At 47.3% G+C, this 19,887-nt stretch overlaps 1 pseudogene across 1 annotated transcript; it reads left to right on the top strand.

Moving 5' to 3' along the window:
* LOC308249603 lies at positions 1–651 on the top strand (annotated as a pseudogene). The gene has a single exon. The product of its transcript is annotated as an uncharacterized misc_RNA (transcript).
* Positions 652–19,887: the final 19,236 nt, after the last annotated feature.

Below are 19,887 nucleotides of genomic sequence, written 5' to 3'. Positions count from 1 at the left end.
ATGTGTGCGAGGAGGTGCAGTCCTGGCCCAGTCCACAGGTCTGCGTGTCTGTCCCCAGCACTCTGCAAGGCTAGAAAAGGAGAAAGAACCTATCCAGAATCCCTGCAGGACAGGAAAAGGAGGGGCTGTCTCAGCAGGAAAAACTCTACAGTGAAAACGACGGAAAGCTGGAAAGCGAGGGAAAGACTGAAGATGATATAGAGACACAAGATGAAGGAAAGTCTATGAAGAAGAAAAGGCAGAAATGGAGGGGAAGCCAAAGCATGAGGAAAAGCACCAGTACGAGGGACAGCCCGATGATGAGAGGATACAAAAAAAGCAGAGGGAGTCGGAAGGTGAGGGAAAAGAACAAGGTGAGGGCAAGTCAGAACCCAGGCCAAGCCAGAGAGCCAGCCATGGGCTGCCGAAGAGCGCCCGGCTGAAGATTGTGTGCCCCAGAAAAATAAAACAAAAAACAGACAGGGGGACAGATGATTCCCCCAATGACTATCAGTAGGACTTACAGGAAAGGCATTTGGGCAGTGAGGAGATGATGAGGAAATGTGGAGACACCTCAAGGGCTCAGGAAGAGCTAAGGGGAGAAAAAAAGAAAATGCATGTTTTCATCGGATGCAAAGAGATGTACAGGATCCATTCCTACCTAGAGGCTAACGGGGTGGAGATAGGGGCCAAAAGTACTTACATGATATCCCATATCTTTAAAGCCCTTGGACTTTAATTCTGATTTCTCTGGTAAGAATATTCCAACCCTGTTTTCTCTGGTGGGCATTTGCCAGGTGATGTGTTTTCACCTTAATCTGATAGTTTGCTTCAGGTGTCTGTCATTCTTGTTACCAGCAGCCTTTTTATCCAACTATCCTACTATACTATATCAGTAGGGGATTTTCCCACATATGCATGGAAGAGATGTTCATGGCACTTTGTAAAACAATAAAGGAAAAAGTTTACACACACACATGAAATTACCCTTCTGACTAGTCCAATAGCTCAGTGTATTTGTGAAATGAGGCAGAAAGCAAATAAGTAAATAAATAAAAATCCACCTATTCTCTAGTAAAAACCAACATCTCTACCAGACTTGGCTCTGAACCACTTGGGTCTGTTTCCAAAGTTAAGTTTCACCGCTGAGGATTTGCTACCATGGAGGACAGCAAAACAACACTCCGAGGCTTGGACGACAGGTGAAAAAGGAGGGCTCTGTTTAAGCAGCAGTACCGCTGGGTTGGGTTTACTGGTAGCCTCCCCAGGGACCACTTAGAAGTGAACACACTAAAAAAAATAAAAACTTATTTGGATGGTTAATGTACTCATCTCAAAATGCAAGAGGCCCATTCTGTGGGTTGCCTTTTCATTCTGTTGGTAGTGTCCTTTGATGAACGAAAGTTTTTAATTTTTATGAAGTTCAGTTTATCTATTTTTTCTTTTATCACCTGTGCTTTTGGTTTCATATTCAAATCATTGCTAAATCCAATGTCATGACGTTTACCCCCTGTATTTTCTTCTAAGAGCTTTACAGTTTTATATCTTTGACCCATTTTGAGTTCATTTTTGTATGCCGTGTTAAGGTAAGGGTCCAACTTCATTCTTTCACAAATGAATATCCAATTTTTCCAGCATTTGTTGAAAAGACAGTCTTTCCCCATTGAATGGTCTGGACACCCCTGTTGAAAATCATTTAGCCATGTATGTGAGGATTTATTTCAGGGCTCTCTATTCTATTCCATTGGTCTATCGATATACCTGTCCTTATGCCAGTACCATACTGTTTTGATTACTGTGTGTTTCCAGTGAGTTTTGAAATCAGGAAGTATGAATCTGGTCCAGCTTTTTTCTTTGATGGGAGGTTTTCAGTCATTCCTCTTACTATCCTCGTTTGTATTTCACTGAATAAATTTGCAATAGTTTATTTGGCCAATTTTTTTTTTATTGATAGACATTTATATTATTTTTAGTATTTTGCTATTATAAACAATGCAGCTATGAACATCCTTGGGACACTTTTTTTGGGGGGGACACACTTTAAATATATAAATTTAGCAGTTACGCCGAGGCCGGTTTGGCTCAGTGGATAGAGCGTCGGCCTGGGGACTGAAGGGTCCCGGGTTCGATTCCGGTCAAGGGCATGTACCTTGGTTGCGGGCATATCCCCAGTGGGGAGTGTGCAGGAGGCGGCTGATCGATGTTTCTCTCTCATCGATGTTTCTAACTCTCTATCCCTCTCTCTTCCTCTCTGTAAGAAATCAATAAAATATATTTAAAAAAAAAATTCTGCAGCACACCAAAAAATATATTTAAAAAAAAAAATAAATTTAGCAGTTACATTATTTTATGGTCACACCTCTTAAGCTGATTGATATTGGAAATGGGAAGCTCCACCAAGACAGACCAGTTCATTCAGCACTTATCAGAAGAAGAAAATTCACAAATATTTTTTTCTTATTAATACAGTATTTATTTGTCTTCCTTCTGTTGAACCCTGAGCCAACCACTTTCCCCAGGCTGCCTGGGGAGGTATAGGAAAAGGAACATATAGGGAAGACAAGACACGGGGAAAAGAACTATGGGAGGTGGAGACAGATCCTTCACATGGCGAAGAGGATGAGAAAGGCCACCATCAGGCAGAAGAGCTCCAAGGCCTCTGAGAGGGCAAAGCCCAGATGGCTAGAAATAAGCGAGGTCAGGGGACGTGGGGGCGCCACGCTGCTGAGGCTCTCATCTGTCAGTGTCTCTGATAGTTTCAGCACCACTGCCGACAGTGATCGCCTCAGCTGAGAGGTGCTCCTGACCAAGGAGCGGGTGGAGACAAACTTGATGCAGGCATACATTTTCAGGGGATGAGGGGAGCTGCTCGCAGTGCAGAGAAGACAGAGAGGGGCGGGGGACGGGAAATTCACAAATTTGTGTATGTGATATGGTGCCTTGTACAGTGGGTGCTATCAATATATTTTGTTGAATCAAATAAAAAAGAAAGTCAGTCCTGAAGTTTGCTTGAGATCTTCCCAAGTTACTCGGACCTTGGAGAGTCTTGGAAACTTCAGGTTGAAGGTAACTTTATAAATCACGAGGTTGACCAGTCTCATGGCCCCACTTCTCAGTTAAGGCTTACGTCTTCTTCATTGTGACTCCAGCAAGCCTGCTCCAGCTCGAATCCCTCCGCTCCCTGGGAACTTGGCGTCCCCAGGCAGCCCATTCCATTCCATACAGAGTCATTGGGTACCTAACACATGTCCGGCACGGGACAGAGGACAGTTCTGCTGTTAGAAAATATTTCTTTGTATTTGAACCCAGGTGATGTGTCTCTGCTATGCCGCTTATTGTAACCTCAGAGCCAAATAGAGCACCAAGAACCCCCTTTCACAGACCTGCTCCTCAGTTACTTCTGGGGAGTGCTCATACCTTTTGGAGACAGCCTGTTTCACCATCACCACTTTCTCTCCCTTCCCTGAACTACTGCACCAGCAAAACCCAAGCTCATCATGGCCCCCAAGTCCCCACAGGACTGGCCCTGCCCACCTTGCCTTCTCAATTCACTCACCTCTCCTTTGTGCTCACCTCAACTCAGGCACACTGCCCTCTTTTCTGTTGAATCATATTGCGGGTCTCTTTCCAGCCTCCAGGCTTCTTTGCATTTACTGTTCCCTACCTTCCCCTCTGCTGAGTGTCTGGAGGGCATATGGATGCCTAGGCAGGTCTCCGAACCTCACAGAGGGCTCCCTGGCAGACAAGGGCCCTGCCTACCCATAGGACCTCCCAGATCCCGCGGATGGCACGAATAGGGAGCAGGTGGCTGATGTGAGTGGATGGCTGTGATGGGGACACTGACCAGGACAGCACAGAGCATTTAGATTGAGAAAAACTGAAGGAGGTCAAAAAGAGAGAAATAGAAGTGACTCTTCCACTTTGCCCTGTCTGAAAGCACCTCACCTTACCCCAGGTCCACCCCAGAATCCCTGGGGGCTGACACCTCCCTCCACCAATTCACACCCACCTGGGGGCGAGGGGTGGGGGTGGGAGTCCTTTGCGCCTTTCTCCAGGGCTTATCCTCCTCCTCTTCTTTTTGTTTCCCAACTGAGGACCTCATGCTTCCATCCTTAGCCTGGATTGGGGACAGTGTGGCAGGTGTGAACTTGGGGAGCCTGGCTCTGGCCTCAGCTTTAGCACTTGGTGGGAGGCCCAAGCCTGGGGCTGTGGGGATGGCCCACGATCCAGAGGCTAAGACAGAGACAGCACTCATCCTGGGGTTTCACCAACTAAACATTTGTGCCACCTGGGTAAGTCCTGCCACCCGCCTTCCCCCTCCCCACCCCAATCAGGCCCAGGTGTGAAAGGGGACCAGGCAAGGTCATCTCTAAAGTCCCTTAGTGTCTCCCATCCTGAGTCTCTGGGCCCAGTCTCTGGGTGGAACCGGTCCCCAGCCGAGCCCTTGCTCCCAGAAGCCTCCCTGCCTCATTGCTCCCAGAGCCCCTCCCCCAGCAGCCTCCCTCATGCTGCCCCCTCCATGCACCTTCCCTCAGCTGTGATGCTGCTTAACCTCCACAGGCTGCTAAGGAGCCCGAGTGACTGTAAAAGGGAAGGAATGTCCAGAGGCAATTGTTTCTCCCTGATATCACTGGGGGGAGGTTGAGTTGGGGGGCCCAGCCAGACAGTGGCGGAGGCAGGATTCTCGCTGAAACTCATCTCTCCCTGCTGCGCTGGCCCCTCTTCCGCAGGCACAGGCAGCGATCCACCCCCTCTCTTCTGTTACCCTCCGCATCTCATTAGTTTAAGACCTTCAGGCGGTAGCCTCCTCTGCCAGCTTTCTCCACCTGACCCCAGACCCTTCCCTAAGCCCCTTCCTTCGCCGCACACCCACCCCAGTTCTCACAAACCCCTCCTCCGCCTCCTCCTCATCACCCCACACCCTAGCTCCTTCTCCGGGCTCCAACCCCCTCCTGCCCCGCGCTCCTTTTACAGACATGGAGCGCTGCGGGTTTTCTGCCAAAGTAGGAGAAGTCTGAAGCTAATCTCACCTCCTCCCAGCCCCCAACCTATCCTACCAAATAGGACGTCTGGCAGGCTGCGGAAAGGCGGTGGTGGAGGGAAGAAGGGAGGGCGGGGGGTGAAGCTGAGCCTCAAGGGGGAGGAGCTAATGAGAAGGGTGGAGGTGAAAACGCTTTGTGGACTCTGAGCGCCCCATAAATTCCAGGTGTTATTTGCATCAGTCAGAGATGGGGGGGGGGGGGTGAGAATGGGGTCGGAGGTCCAGTCGAGGAAAGGGGAGGAGACTTAGGTAGCATTAAAGGAAGATCCCCTGGAAGGCACCCTGATGTGTTGGGAGCAGCATGTGGCTGGGAGTCAGGATAGGCTGTGTGACATTGGACTGGCTGCGTGCCCTCTCTTGGTCTCAGTTTCTCTTGCTTGAAGTGAAATATCCCTCTCTATTCTGACCCCAAGGAGAGGAGTGACAGAGGCCCCTTTCTTCAGAATCCACCATCAAGTGGGACCGAGATCACTGGCATGTCCCCAGAATAGCCCGAATCGCACCACACGGTGATGGATGTGGCTACACCTGCCAGCAGAAATGGAATCAGCTTCCTCAGACACATGTTCTCCCCATTTCCAGGATCCTCCCTCCTTCACCCTCCTCCTCCTCTCCCACTCTCCAGGCTTTCATCTTCCCTGTGTGAGCACCTGGTCCTGCCCAACACAACAAATGCAGCCCCCTTAGGGCTCTCAGCCTCTCAGTTGTCCCCTCACCATATCTGGCCACCTCCTCACAATTCCCAGAAGTCTACCCTTGAACTTCTCCAAATCCACCCAGTCCTGAACCATTTCCTGAAACAGCAGAAACTGGAGGCAGAGGAGCCCCAACACAGACATGCACCCCCCCACACACACACACACACTGAAACCCCCTAGCAGAACAGGAGCAAATGCTCTTTGAACAGAGTAGGCGGAAGAGGGTAAGGGGTGTGAGAACTGAGGTGTGGGGATCAGGGTGAGTCGGAGACAGGTGAGATGTGCAGGATGGTACTCAGCCCCACTCCAAGGAGACTTCACAGTCTCGTTCACCTATGCTGGGACTCACACCTGGACAGCCTCTCACTAACCCTAACCCCTCTGCTGAACTGTAAGCCCCTTCTTTCTTTAGACATTAACCCAGATAGAGAAAAGCAGTTTCCTTTCTCCCCTGGAATTCTCTGTCAGGTTCTTAGTGCCGTCATTCAGCCTTTTCTTCTGCCTGATTCATTCATTCCTTTCATCTTTCCTCATAGGCTTTTTTTGGTTTCAGCCCCTCCAGTTTGGTCAGATCACTGCTGTCCTGGACCCTTTCCAGGTTTCCTACCGCCCTTAGAGGCTGTGGGGTTCTTTAAACAGGGTCTGAGCAGGCTGGCAATGACCTCACAGGGCCACTATGCACAGTTGCTATATATAGCCTTAAAGGATCATCCTCCTCTTCCTCCAACCAGCTGAGTCACAGTCAGCTTGGGGTCCACTCAGACCCCAGGACCTTCTCTGCCACTCCAGACCACAGCCCACCACAGCACCCTGAGCTGTTCTTTATTCTCCAAACCATCCAAGTATGCAATGAAAGTGAGTCTTGGGTCCAGAAGACCTTCTTGGGCCCTCAGTGTTTTTATAGCCTCAGTCCTTCATCCCTCTATCTTCTCATACCTGGCCAGATAGCCAGCCATGGCCTAAATCCCATTTGACTCCACAGAGGTGTGAGCAAGGAGAGAGGTTTGGGGAGCAGCTGCTGGATCACTACCTGGGCTTAACTCCTCTACCACTCTTGGGTAAGTTACTACCTCTTGGAGCCTCAGTTTCTTCATCTGTAAAATGATAATAACAGCACAGGTTTTCGGTGAAGATTAAATGGGAAATTGTCTGCCAAGCACACCTGGCACACAGTAAGTACTCAAAGAGTATCAACTATTGCTACTTTGACTGATAAAGAGCTGGTTCTCGGATACCCAGGGATTGGCTTGAATCCTTGCTTCAGGTCGGCAGGTGTAGACCAAGACTAATAGCCAAGACTGCCTAACTCCAAAGCTCTCTATCAGAGGCTATGTTACCTCTAAAAATAACAGTGATACCACTTATTAAGTACCTACTGTATACTGGACACCTGTCATGTAAAAATCACTGTATCTCCAATCCTCACAATAGTGGGAAATAACTATTATCCTCATTTTACAATCACAAATTCTAGGCTCAGAGAGGTTAGGTAAGTTCTTTAAGGTTGCACAGCAAGTAAACACACAGTCTGGATTTGTATCTTAGATAATGGCTCTTGGAAGCCAGGCTCATTTCTCTGCATGGTCTCTCAGGCCTCGCCACAGACTGACTTGGTAGGCTCAAGCAGTTTCCTTTCTAGGTACTTCTTTTAACGGCCTTCTTGGGGGATCTCCACTGGAAAGCCCATTGTCCAGTAGAGGACAAGTCCCTCCCAACATTCTGCCCTGCTCTTCTCCCCAATCCCACTGCTCTCCAGAAAAGAGCCCCGGCTTGGAGAGGGCGGGTTGTTAGGGAGTCAGGTCCCATCAGCGGAGGAGTCTGGCCTTTATCCCACAAGTCCCGGGGGAACACTGACGATCTTCTGTGTGGGGAATAAAGAGGCCACTGCGGGCTGCTTTGCCTTGTGCCACCCTCAGACCAGCCAGGCACTGGGGCTCCCCTGTAAGCTGGAGAGGCTCCCCTGAGTGCGCCCTGGCCCCAGACTGCCCCCAACTGGCCTGGGAGAGGGCCTGGGCAACAGAAGGCACAATCCCGTCCTGGAGAGGCTGCCTGGAGGACTGGCACTGGGGGCTAGGCTTGCTCCTGCAGCCTCGGGGCTCAAAAGCCACTGGGGAATCCACTGTCAGCTGCCGGGGATTTCCACTGCCCAGCTCCCAGGCCCCAAAGCCACCTAGAAAGTCCCAGATACATTTCCCTTCCCAATGTTAAGGACCCTGAGATATAGTTTGTTGAAAATGGAGCACTGAAGCTTTTTCATCCCTCCTGTCCCACAGAGCCCCCTGGTGCCCCTCCCCATCCAGCCTCAAAGGGAGGGGCAAGGTTCTCTTCCTCTTCTGTCCCGGCCACCCTGCGCACCAGAATAGACCACTGACCACCTGCCCTGGGGACTGGGAGGGACTACAGCCGGTGCTGCCACTCAGGCTGGGAGTGGGGTTGGGAAGAGAGGAGCGGGGAGGCTGGGATTGTGGGAGGGCAGTCCAGGGACCCAGGCTGTTTCCAGCTGCTCCTCTGTGTAGTGCAAAGAGCTCTCCACCAACACCCTGCAAACAACAGCCAGGGCAAGCTTGGAGCTCCAGACCCCCTCTCGGGGCTCAGGCTGAGTCTCCGCCCCAACTTCTTCCCCCTCTCAGTCTCTGGCCTCCACCCCTCCCCGAGTCTGGTCCCAGCCCCTTCCCTCCCTCTCCAGATCAGGCCTCTTCCCCCCTTCCCCATGAATACCTCAAGCTTTAGATCTGTCTCCACCTCCCCTATGGTGCATGCCCCACCCCGCCCCTTCTCTGGGGTCAGGGTCTCTGCCCTCACCCCCAGCTCTTTCTAAGAGGATGCCCTTGCTTGGTGACCCCACATTCCAGCCTTGCAGAGCTCACAAGGGCTTCCTGCCTCCTGTGAGATCCCTGCCCCCACCCTTAGCTCTGGCAGCCTCTCCGGCATCCAGCTGCTGGCCCTCTGCAGTTCCCTTCTGGGACATCTCTCTCAGCCCCAGGCCCAATTTAGCTCCTTTAATCTTCCCTGTAATCCAATCCGGCCATTTCCTGGCCACACACTGCACTTCCAAACTGCCAGTCCCTGGAGAGGGGCAGGGCCAGGGTGGCCTCAGCTCTTCCCTAGACTGGAGCACCCCGCCCCCTTCCTGGGTCCTTCTGCTATACCCCCTCCGCTTTCCCCCATGCCTAGGGAACCCAGGCCTGAGCCGATCCTGACTCCTCACCTCCTGCTTGTCCACCTTTGCTCAAGGAGAGGTTCCCCAAATTCCAGGAGACAAAATCTGGAGCCAGACTACCTGGGTTCCTAGTCCCAGCTCTGCCTCTGACCAGCCATGTGACCTTGGGCAGGTTGCTTCCCTCTCCTTGTCTCTGCTTCTCATCTGTAAATGGGGACCATATCAGTGCATACCTCAGAGACGGCTGTGAGGATTAACTGAGTTAACTTTATGTAAAGTGCTTAGAATAGCTCCAGATATATACTAAGTGCTTTTTAAGTGTTAAACAAAAATTCTCTTTCCCAGTCTTGTATTACAATGAGTTTATTTCCTCCAAGTTAAGATACCATGAATTGTGAAACACTTCATTTATTTAATAACATCATTTCGGGGGGAGGGGAGAAACATTGCCATATAAAATGTACAAAGTATCTGTAAGCCATCTTCCAATTTCATGTGTGTAAATTGTTCTCATCTCTCCGAGGTCTCTGCTTCTACCCAGAGAGTCCTTTTTCAGCTTCTGTGCATTCATTGTTTTGTTTTGTTTTATTGATTTTTAGAAAGAGAGGAATTTGAGGAAGAGAGATAGAAACATCAATCAGCTGCCTCCTGCACACCCCCTACTGAGGATCAAGCCTGCAACCTGGGCATGTGCCCTGACCAGGAATCGAACCAACAACCTCTTGGTTCATGGGTTGATGCTCAACCACTGAGCCACACCAACTGGGCTGTGCATTCATTGTTGAAGGCTGGTACCCAAGGTATTGGGTTCAAGTCCTTACTCCCAAAGCATACATAGTTGAGCCATCTCAGGCAAGTTCTTTAGCTTTTTTAAGCCTCAGTTTTACCTAAACAGCCAAGATAACTCACAGCAATTGTAGTGAATATTAAATGAGATAGTGTATGTTAAGGCGTTTAGCGTGTATCGGATATTCAATACAGGAGAGCTATCAATATTGTGATGATTTTTAAATGTTTGTTGAGTCTGGACTCAAAGACTGGGTTGGGAGGTGAAGATCTGGTATTTCATGGTCGAAGTGTCCTCCAGTGGCCATACTGTGAAACTGCAGGCTTCCTGATTCACTTGGTGAGTCCTTTTGCTGGTCCAGGAACTAACTCAGCTACCCCACCCCCAGGCCAGGCTTATCTCACCCAACTGGAATTCTTCACTTTATCTTTCCTTTTACAGAGGCCTTAAGGGGCTTTCTAAAGTACTTAATAGGACAAGACACCAGGGGCAGAGCTTTAGCCCAGGAAGGCTACAGCCTGGACATAAACTGTCTCTCAAAGCTGTGGGCCGAGGGCCCTGCGGCAGGGAGGTAGGATGGTGGAGTGCTGTGTGCTGGGCATTAGTTCTCATCTGACCCTGACACTGTGGGATCTGGCTGGTGGGAGACCCCTCTTGCTGCCCACATCCAAATATCCAGCATAGAACAAGTATATCCCACTTCATGAATCTGCTTCTGGACTTTTGTTCAACCTTCCCTCCTCCTTCCCTCCCTTTCCTTCCTCCTTCCCTTCCTTCCTTCCTTCCTCCCTTTCCTTCCTTCCTTCCTTCCTTCCTTCCTTCCTTCCTTCCTTCCTTCCTTCCTTCCTTCTTTCCATCCTCCATCCATTTTATTGAACGCTGGCTGTGTACCAAGCCTCATGTCCTAGGTACTGGTGGTTAAAAAGATCAATCTAACACAGACACAAATACTGCTGCCAAGAGTTGTTCACAATGTCCCAGACACCACATGCAGAGTTAATCCTTGCATCTGAGTGTTTACAGCTTCTTTCTCTGTGTGTCTGAGTGAGAGGGCAGAGGCAGGAACCTCAGATCCAGGCTGCCTGAGGCCCCTGATGAAATGTGTCCATACTGGAAGCTTTGTCTGGCCAGGTTTGGGGGCTGACTTCCTCCTCCTGGGCCACACTGCTCCTCTGAGAAATGTTCCCCGTCTCAAACATTGACCAAACTCCCAGCTCTACCTGCACTGGGGCCCCAGATCTCCCCTCCCTTTCCCAGCACTGCCCTTCGCCCAGGGTCCAGGGCTGGGAGTCAGGGAGGGGTGGTGTATTTTTAACCCACCTTGCAATGAATGGCCTGGGTTAACTTTCTCAATATTTAGCATCTAACCTCAGCTCACTGGCCAAGTCCCTGTTGTCAGGATTGAGAAGGAGGCTAGAGTCACTGGGTGAAGAGTGGCTGGAAGTGCTTCCATTTTTGGAAGATGCCTGAGCAGTAAGAAGAGCTGGGTGAGTGTCTGTTACAAATGCCCATTGTTCCTGGGGCTCTGTTGCCTCTTTGTGCTGCCATCCTCCCTCCTTCATTCACCATCAAACTTCTCAAAAGTCTCCTACCCCTTCCTTGGCACCCCCTGCTGCCCCCCTCACTGGGTCCCCTCAACTCAGCCATGGGCAAACTACGGCCCGCGGGCCGGATCCGGCCGTTCGGCTGTTCTATCCGGCCCGCGGAGCCAAAAGGGCGGAGGGTTCTCTTGCTCTCCCCTCCGCTCCTTCACCAGCAGCAGTGTTAACATGGCAACGTTGGGAAACAGGCCGCAGCTCCTTCTTCTGAGTGGGCGGATTTATATCCGCCCATTCAGTAGAAGGAACAACCTCTTAATCTTCCAGAGGCTCCTTGTAATGCCCACGGACGTGTCCCCCGACATCACCCTGGAATGCGACATCACCCTGGGAATGCGTAGACACGTTATCGTGGTGATGTAGGGAGACACGCCCCTGGAGAGCACAGTATCAGAGCATTAGCTAAAAAGGAGACCAACAACACTGTTCCCACTGAAGTTGATGTTTTAAAGACCAAAAACCTTTCAACCCAGTCTACATTGCCATCTACATCTACGTCCCGGGCATCATTTGGAAGTTGCACTAAAGAAAATGTTTAATTTACTATTTACACATTTTGTTCTTTTCTATTTGTTTTAGTTTTAAATTATTTTATTATATTTAAGTTTAATTTGAAAGGCTTTTGTACCTTTCCTTTGTTAGGCAATTTTATTTTGCCTTTGCCATCTTCAATATAAGGTATGTTATTGTGCTATGATTCCTCCATTTTTTGAAGTTTCAAATTATCATAATTAGGGTTTACATTCTTCTTGTTAAAATGTTTGAAATGAATAAAACTATTGAAATAAATAAAAAAAAGACCGTACCCTTTTATGTAATGATGTTTACTTTGAATTTATATTAGTTCACACAAACACTCCATCCATGCTTTTGTTCCAGCCCTCCGGTCCAGTTTAAGAACCCATTGTGGCCCTCGAGTCAAAAAGTTTGCCCACCCCTGTCCTAGACCAATGCTGTCCAACAGAAATACAATGGAAGCCACATATGCCATTTTATTTCTTTTCATAAATAATTATTTTTATTTTAGTTTATTTTCCAATTACAGTTGACAGTCAATGTTTTATATTAGTTTCAGATATAAATAATTTTTAAATAAAATGACAAACTGAAAGTTAGAAGTATCACTATCTTAGCTAGTTCTTTGTTTTGCTGTGTTTTGGGGGTGTTTTCTTTTTTGTTTGTTTTTTTGGTGACATTTGTTAGGATAAAGGGGGAATAAACGGTGATGGAAACACAATACAATATACAGATGATGTAGTATTGAATTGTACACCTATGCCATTATAAATGTCCTATTAGCCACATTTCAAAAAGGTAAAAGAGACAGACTAATTTTAATAATGTATATTTAACACGTTGTATCCAAAATATTATCATTTAAAGATGTAATCAATATTTTACACATGAGGTATATTATACATATTTTTGTACATTATTTTACATGTCCAGCACCTCTCAATATTCAGTTGCCACTTGTGGCTTCTGGCTACTGGACTGGACAGCACAGTTCCAGGGCCTTCATTCACTCCTTGGCATACACACTCTGTGTGGTTGATGGTCTCATCCCCCCCACGTCCTGTCTCCCTAGCAGCCCCCTGGCTCAGAGTCCTCATTTCATTCATCCCTGCATCTCCCACAGCCCCTTAAAACTGTACACCTAAAAAAACAACACTGTACACCACTCTTGGGAGGCCCTCCACACATGTTTGTTGATGGGAGTGAGCGTTGGGGATTGATTTTTGTGGTTTAGTTATGGCTGTAAATGGTGTTTTATAGATTGCTTCTAAAGATGCACCCTGCTGCAATATTAGCAGAAACAAGCAGCCGTGGTTGTCAGCAGAGACAGAGGCCTTGAGGCAGAGGAGGCCCCCTGGATGGAAATCCTGCCAGACCACATACCATTTCTCTGGCTTAAGAGCCTGTCATTGCCACCCTGTGCTCCTCCCTGCAACCCCATCTCTGTTAAACCTTGGATATATAGCTCTGTCAGGGTGTATTACACAAAGGATGTGTCTCCAGCGTTCCACCACCAGCCTGGGAGCTCCTGGGGCAGAAAAGGAGTTACTCAGGTTGACAAGAGCCTGACCCACAACAGATGTGCAAAACATGCTTGTTGAATGAATAAATGAATGGATGGCTGGAGCCCACAAAGATTGTCATTCTTGTGTTAGTACAACCACAAAATCTTTACTGAGCACTTACTATGTGCCAGGCACTGTGCTAGGCCTTGGGGATTCAGCGGCAAACAAGGCAGCTGTGGACTGTGCCCTCCTGGAGCTCATCCTCTGGTGGGGGAAACAGACAATACACAAGAAAACACACAAATAAGATAATTAGAGGAGAAACCAAGATGGCAGCATAGGTAAACACCTAAACTGCTGCCTCGCACAACAATATCAAAACTACAACTGAAAGACAAAACGGACACCATCCAGAACCACAGGAAAGCTGGCTGAGTGGAAATTCTACAACTAGAAGGAAAGAGGAAAGCACATTGAGACTCAGAGGAGCTGCAAAAGGCTGAGGTACGGAGACTCGCACGCGGAGAGGACGGGTGACTGTGTGCACGGGCAGCTGAGTGTGCGGCTGGCTTTCTAAAGCGGGAGGGAGAAGGAAGCTCCTGACTGCACTGAACTCCAGTCCCGGGCGAGACGCTGGGAAACCAGACTCATTCGGAGGGAATCTGGACTGTCAGGAAAAGAGAAAGCACACTGAGACTTGGGAGCTGTGGAAGGCAGAGGTCTGGAGGCACGCGCACGCAGAGAGGACTGACTGCTGAATGCACGGGAGGCTGAATGCGCAGCTAGCTTTCTAAAGCGGGAGGGAGACGGAAGCTCCCGACTGCGCTGAACTCCAGTTCCAGGCAAGTTTCTGGGAACCCCGACTCATTTGGGGAGAAACTGGACTGTCTGGCAGTGGGCAAAACTCGAGGGCGGCTTTCTCTCAGAGGTGCTTGCAGTGATTACCGAGGGACACTGAGACCCAGGGGCCTTATAGGGCAGGGCTGATGGGAAACCAAGGCTGTCTGCTCTGCCCTGAAACTCCTCCCCATCCAAGCTGAGCACAGAGGCTTTTGCAATTTTGCAAGTCTTGTCTCTTAAGGCTGTCTCCAGCACAGAAGTTCTCCCAGCGTAGACACAGCTGATCCTCACAGCCAATTGGCCTGGAGGTCAATTCCTCCCAGTGATACCAACAACAATCAAGACTTAACTACAAGGCTGAGCACACAGTCCACAAAGGGGTGCACCAAGAGTGTCCACCTCAGGTAACTGGGGAGGCTGAGCCACTGTGCCCTAGAGGACACCTACCACACAAAGCTACTCTACCAACTCAGGGAAGCAGCAAAAATGCGGGGACAAAGAAACAGATCACAAATGAAAGAAATGGAGGAAAACAAATGACTGGATATAGAGTTCAAAACCACGGTTATAAGGTTTTTCAAGAATTTCCTAGAAAAGGCCGATAAATTTAGTGAGACCCTCGAGGATATGAAAAAAGACCAACTAGAAATTAAACATACACTGACTGAAATAAAAAATATTATACAGAGACCTAACAGCAGACTAGAGGACCATAAGAATCAAGACAAAGAGTTGAAATACAAAGAAGCAAAAAACACTCAACCGGAAAAGCAAAAAGAAAAAAGAATCCAAAAATTTGAAGATAGTGTAAGGAGCCTCTGGGACAACCTCAAGCGTACCAACATCCGAATTATGGGGGTGCCAGAAGAAGAGAGAGAGCAAGATACTGAAAACCTATTTCAAGAAATAATGACAGAAAACTTCCCCCACCTGGTGAAAGAAATAGACTTACAAGTCCAGGAAGTGCACAGAACCCCACACAAAAGGAATCCAAAGAGGACCACACCAAGACACATCATAATTAAAATGCCAAGAGCAAAAGACAAAGAGAGAATATTAAAAGCAGCAAGAGGAAAACAGTTAATTACCTACAAGGGAGCACCCATATGATTGTCAGCTGATTTCTCAACAGAAACTATGCAGGCCAGACGGGAGTGGCAAGAAATATTCAAAGTGATGAATAGCAAGAACCTACAACCAAGATTACTCTACCCAGCAAAGCTATCATTTAGAATAGAAGGTCAGATAAAGAGCTTCACAGATAAGAAAAAGCTAAAGGAGTTCATCAACGCCAAACCAGTATTATATGAAATACTGAAAGGTATTCTTTAAGAAGAGGAAGAAGAAGAAAAAGGTAAAGATAAAAATTATGAACAACAAATACATGTCTATCAACAAGTGAATCTAAAAATCAAGTGAATAAAAAATCTGATGAACAGAATAAACTGGTGAATATAATAGAATCAGGGGCATAGAAAGGGAGTGGACTGACAATTCTCTGGGGGAAAGGGGTGTGGGAGGTGCGGGAAGAGATTGGACATAAATCGTACACCTATGGATGAGGACAGTGTGGGGGAGGTAAGGGCAGAGGGTGGGGTGGGAACCGGGTAGAGAGGAGATATGGGGGGAAAAAAAGGGGAACAATTGTAATAATCTGAACAATAAAGATTTATTAAATTAAAAAAAATAAAAGCCGTAATTAAAAAAAAAAAAAAAGTAATTAGCACACTGACTGGGGAAGGTACAAAGGGGCTGAGCTGGAAAATGAGGGTGGAGGTCTTCAAATAAAGAAAGTCTAGCCCTGACCGTTTGGCTCGGAGGTCTTCAAATAAAGAAAGTCTAGCCCTGACCGTTTGGCTCAGTGGATAGAGCATCGGTCTGCGGACTGAAAGGCCCCAGGTTCGATTCCGGTCAAGGGCATGTACCTTCGTTGCGGGTACATCCCCAGTAGGGGGTGTGCGGGAGGCAGCTGATCGATGTTTCTCTCTCATCGATGTTTCTAACTCTCTATCCCTCTCCCTTTCTCTCTGTAAAAAATCAATAAAATATTAAAATATATTTAAAAAAAAAAGAAAGTCTACATCTGTAGCCTTTTGGAATACAACTAGCTCAGGGTCATCATTTACACATGGGCCACAATAGGCTAACCTGAGGCCTGGGTGCTGCGAGGACATTACTGTATCAAATCACACCGATGATGTCATAATGGGTTCTGCAAGTTAAGGCAGAGAGGCCAAGACAGAGGGAGAGGCCTAAAAAAAAAAAAAAAAAAAAAAAGCGGTAGGTCCAGGCGTTGCCCATTCAGCCTCTGAAAGACCCAGCCCAGCTCAAGAAGAAGTGAGCAGGTGACCATGAGGCTCAGCCTCTCCACCACATCTGTTCCCAGCAACTGGCTCCCAGGCTATCCTGAGGGGACCTTGCCTGTGTCTAGGTCTGTCTTTGGTGTGAATGTCCCCGCCAGTGCAGAGCACCAACCTGTGAGCCGTGCACTCTCTTAGGGATTGAATTACAGGGAATAAAAGATGAATGAGACATGGTCCCTGCCCTCAAGTAACTGTCAAATTAGAGCCTGAGCAAGTTAGAGCCAGCGCAATACTCATCATCGGCTAAGGGCAGTATGCTAAATGCCCATGGAACCACTCCAACCACCCCGCTCTGGGTCCTGGAGCTTCTCTCCACGTTGCCCTACAATGCAGCAGACCACCCCTGGCATCAGTGTTTTCAAAATAACAGATGAGTAATCTAAGGATAGCAGAATTATTTGCAGCATGGGTTAAAAATGCATATCCCTGGGCCTTAGCCCAAACCTTCCAAATCAGAATTTTCAAGTGTGGGCCTCACAAATCTTCATTTTAAAAATCACTCTCGGTCATTCTTACCCCAAGCACTGCCCTAGAGTTGAAACACCTACCACAGTACCCACATCCCATTTCTGGCTGACCAAGGTGGGTCGGTTTCTCTGTCCGGGATGGGTGTGAGCTTTTCATCTTTTTATTACTGATGATTCACAGGCTGCTGGTAGACAGCTGACAGCTTGGAAGGAATCAGCAGCCACTGAGTACAGAAATCTTTATCTTTTCGACCCGTCTATAAAATGCTTACCTGAGCAGACACTGTTTAAAGGCCATTAAAATACCAGACACAGAATAACCTAGTCTCTGGAACTTTATAGATATATTTACTCAAACCCAAGTGCTAGCAAAGAGTAAATAAAAGGGAAGCAAAATGAGCAAGCGCCCCTAGAAGTAAGAAATGAAAGTAAACAGCCCTGTTCACTAAAACAAACAGGACAAATCCAGCGAGGATTAAATGACCTCTAGTCAGACAGGCTCCAGGCTCAGAGCCAGATATGCCCCATCTTGGCTCCCTGAGGACGGAGATGTGAGGTCCTGTCCCCAGCGATAGGGGTGCACTCCAAGAGTGCCACTTAGGGAGGCCAGGGCCAGGCCTTCAAGGCATTGGGCATTACCTTGGGGGGAGTGTGAGTGCCGCCCAGACCTCCCTGGCAGCCTGCCACAGGGCCTGAAAATCTCATGATGAAAGATCCAAGTGTGCCCTAATAGGTCTCTGATAAAATGCAAATTTCCTGGAGGTTGAGGACCTCAAGGCACTATTGTCATTTATTCATTAATTTAGAGAGCATTCATTTAGCCCTTGCTGTGTTTCAGGCCCTGTGCCAGTCACTAAAGATATCGAGATGAGTAAGGCATGAACTTGGCCTCAAGTAGTTCACAGTTTAATATGAGAGATACTGATGTGAGAGATAAGAATAGCCAACATTTATTGCTTACTTACTATTTGACAGACTTCATGATAGCACCCTCCAGGCATGGTCTCATTTAATCCTCAAAACATTATAAGGTGCCCTGGCTGAATTGGCTCAGTGGATAGAGCGTCAGCCTGAGGACTGAACAGTCCTGGGTTTGATTTTGCTCAAGGGCACATGCCTGGGTTGCAGGCCTGATCCCCAGTCGGGAGTGTGCGGGAGGCAGCTGAATGGTGATTCTCTCTCATCGTTGATGTTTCTATCTCTCTCCCTCTCCCTTCTTCTCTGAAATCAATAAAAATGTATTTTAATTTAAAAAAAATTATGAGGTTATTACTGTTATCTTCCCCCATTTTATGGATGAGGAAACTGAAGCTCAAAGTCTATAGTGTGGTGGTAAATGCTGAACAACTAGCTCTCTTGAATAAAATAAATAAATAACTAGCCCTGGTTTGTCATGTTTGCCATTCTTGGTAGTATAACTTCTGCCTGATGTCACCAAGTATGGAGTATGTGCTGACTCCAGCGCACCCCTGCAAATATGGCCTGCAGCTAATCAATGGAGGAGTCAGATTTGAACCCACACTGTCTAATCCTGAGCCCACCATATAACCACTTGGTTTTACTGTCAATAACTATACAAGATCATTGACATTCAAGAGGGATACATCTCAGACCTTTGCAAAATGCCAATTTACAATGCTCCATAAAACTTCCAAGGTTTAATAATCAGCACTTCCATGTATCTCTTTGTTTTTATCACCAACAGGAGCAGTGGGTTTTCTTTTGAGGGCCATTTCAAAAACCTTTTTATTTTGAAAGAATTATACATTCACAGATGGTTGCAAAAATAGTACAGAGAGATTCTGTGTACCCTTCACCCAGTTTCCCTCAATGGTTTCATTTTACATAACTACAGTACAATCTCACAACCAGGCAAGTGATATTGGTGTGTGTATACTGGTAGGTCCATGTCATTTTTTTTTTTTTTTTTAGGATTTCCAGATTTAGCAAATAAAAATATAGAACACTGCCTGGCCGGTGTGGCTCAGTGGTTGAGCATCCACATATGAACCAGGAGGTCACAATTTAATTCCCAGTCAGGGCACATATATGTCTGGGTTGTGGGCTCCATCCCCAGTGTGGAGCATGCAGGAGGCAGCCGATCAGTGATTCTCTCTCATTATTGATGTTTTGATATCTCTCTCCCTCTCCCTCTCTGAAATCAATAAAAAATATATTTTTTAAAAATAAATAAAATTTACTTATTTAGTTTTTTAAAGTAGGTGATATATGTATGTAGAAAAAAATTCAAAAAGTGCAAAAGGATTTATAGGAAAAAAGAAGTGTACCTTTCACCTTAGACCTTGAGCCCTTCCATTTCTCCTTCCCAGAGCCAGTTACTATTTCCTTGTGGCATATTTTAAACATATAAGAATATATATGTGTGCCTGTGTGTTCACACACACATACAAATGGCAGCATATCATAACTGCTATTCTGCATCTTGTTCTTTTCACTTAGTCTATCTTGGAATTTGTTCCTTATTTATATCTATAGAGGTGCTTCATTCTTTGTAACTACTATATAAAGTGCTTTTTAAACCTCCCTCCCAGAACATAATTGGTTGGAAATTATAATCTTGCCTGAGCTACTCACCTCAAGGCATCCTGGGAGTTGTAGTTTTTTTTATTATTATTTTTTTATATATATTTTATTGATTTTTTTACAGAGAGGAAGAGAGAGGGATAGAGAGCCAGAAACATCGATGCGAGAGAAACATCGATCAGCTGCCTCCTGCACACCCCCCACTGGGGATGTGCCCACAACCAAGGTACATGCCCTTGACCGGGATCGAACCTGGGACCCTTCAGTCCGCAGGCCGACGCTCTATCCACTAAGCCAAACCGGTCAGGGCGGGAGTTGTAGTTTTTGATCAATTTAGTCTTGCTTGGAAAACATAACTTGAGCAGAAGATACATGTTGGAAACTAAAGT

Source organism: Plecotus auritus, assembly GCF_963455305.1.
Source record: "Plecotus auritus genome assembly, chromosome: 5".
Classification (NCBI taxonomy): Eukaryota; Metazoa; Chordata; class Mammalia; order Chiroptera; family Vespertilionidae; genus Plecotus; species Plecotus auritus.
Note: the sequence above shows the minus strand (reverse complement) of the source record. Positions and strands in the feature narration are given on the sequence as shown.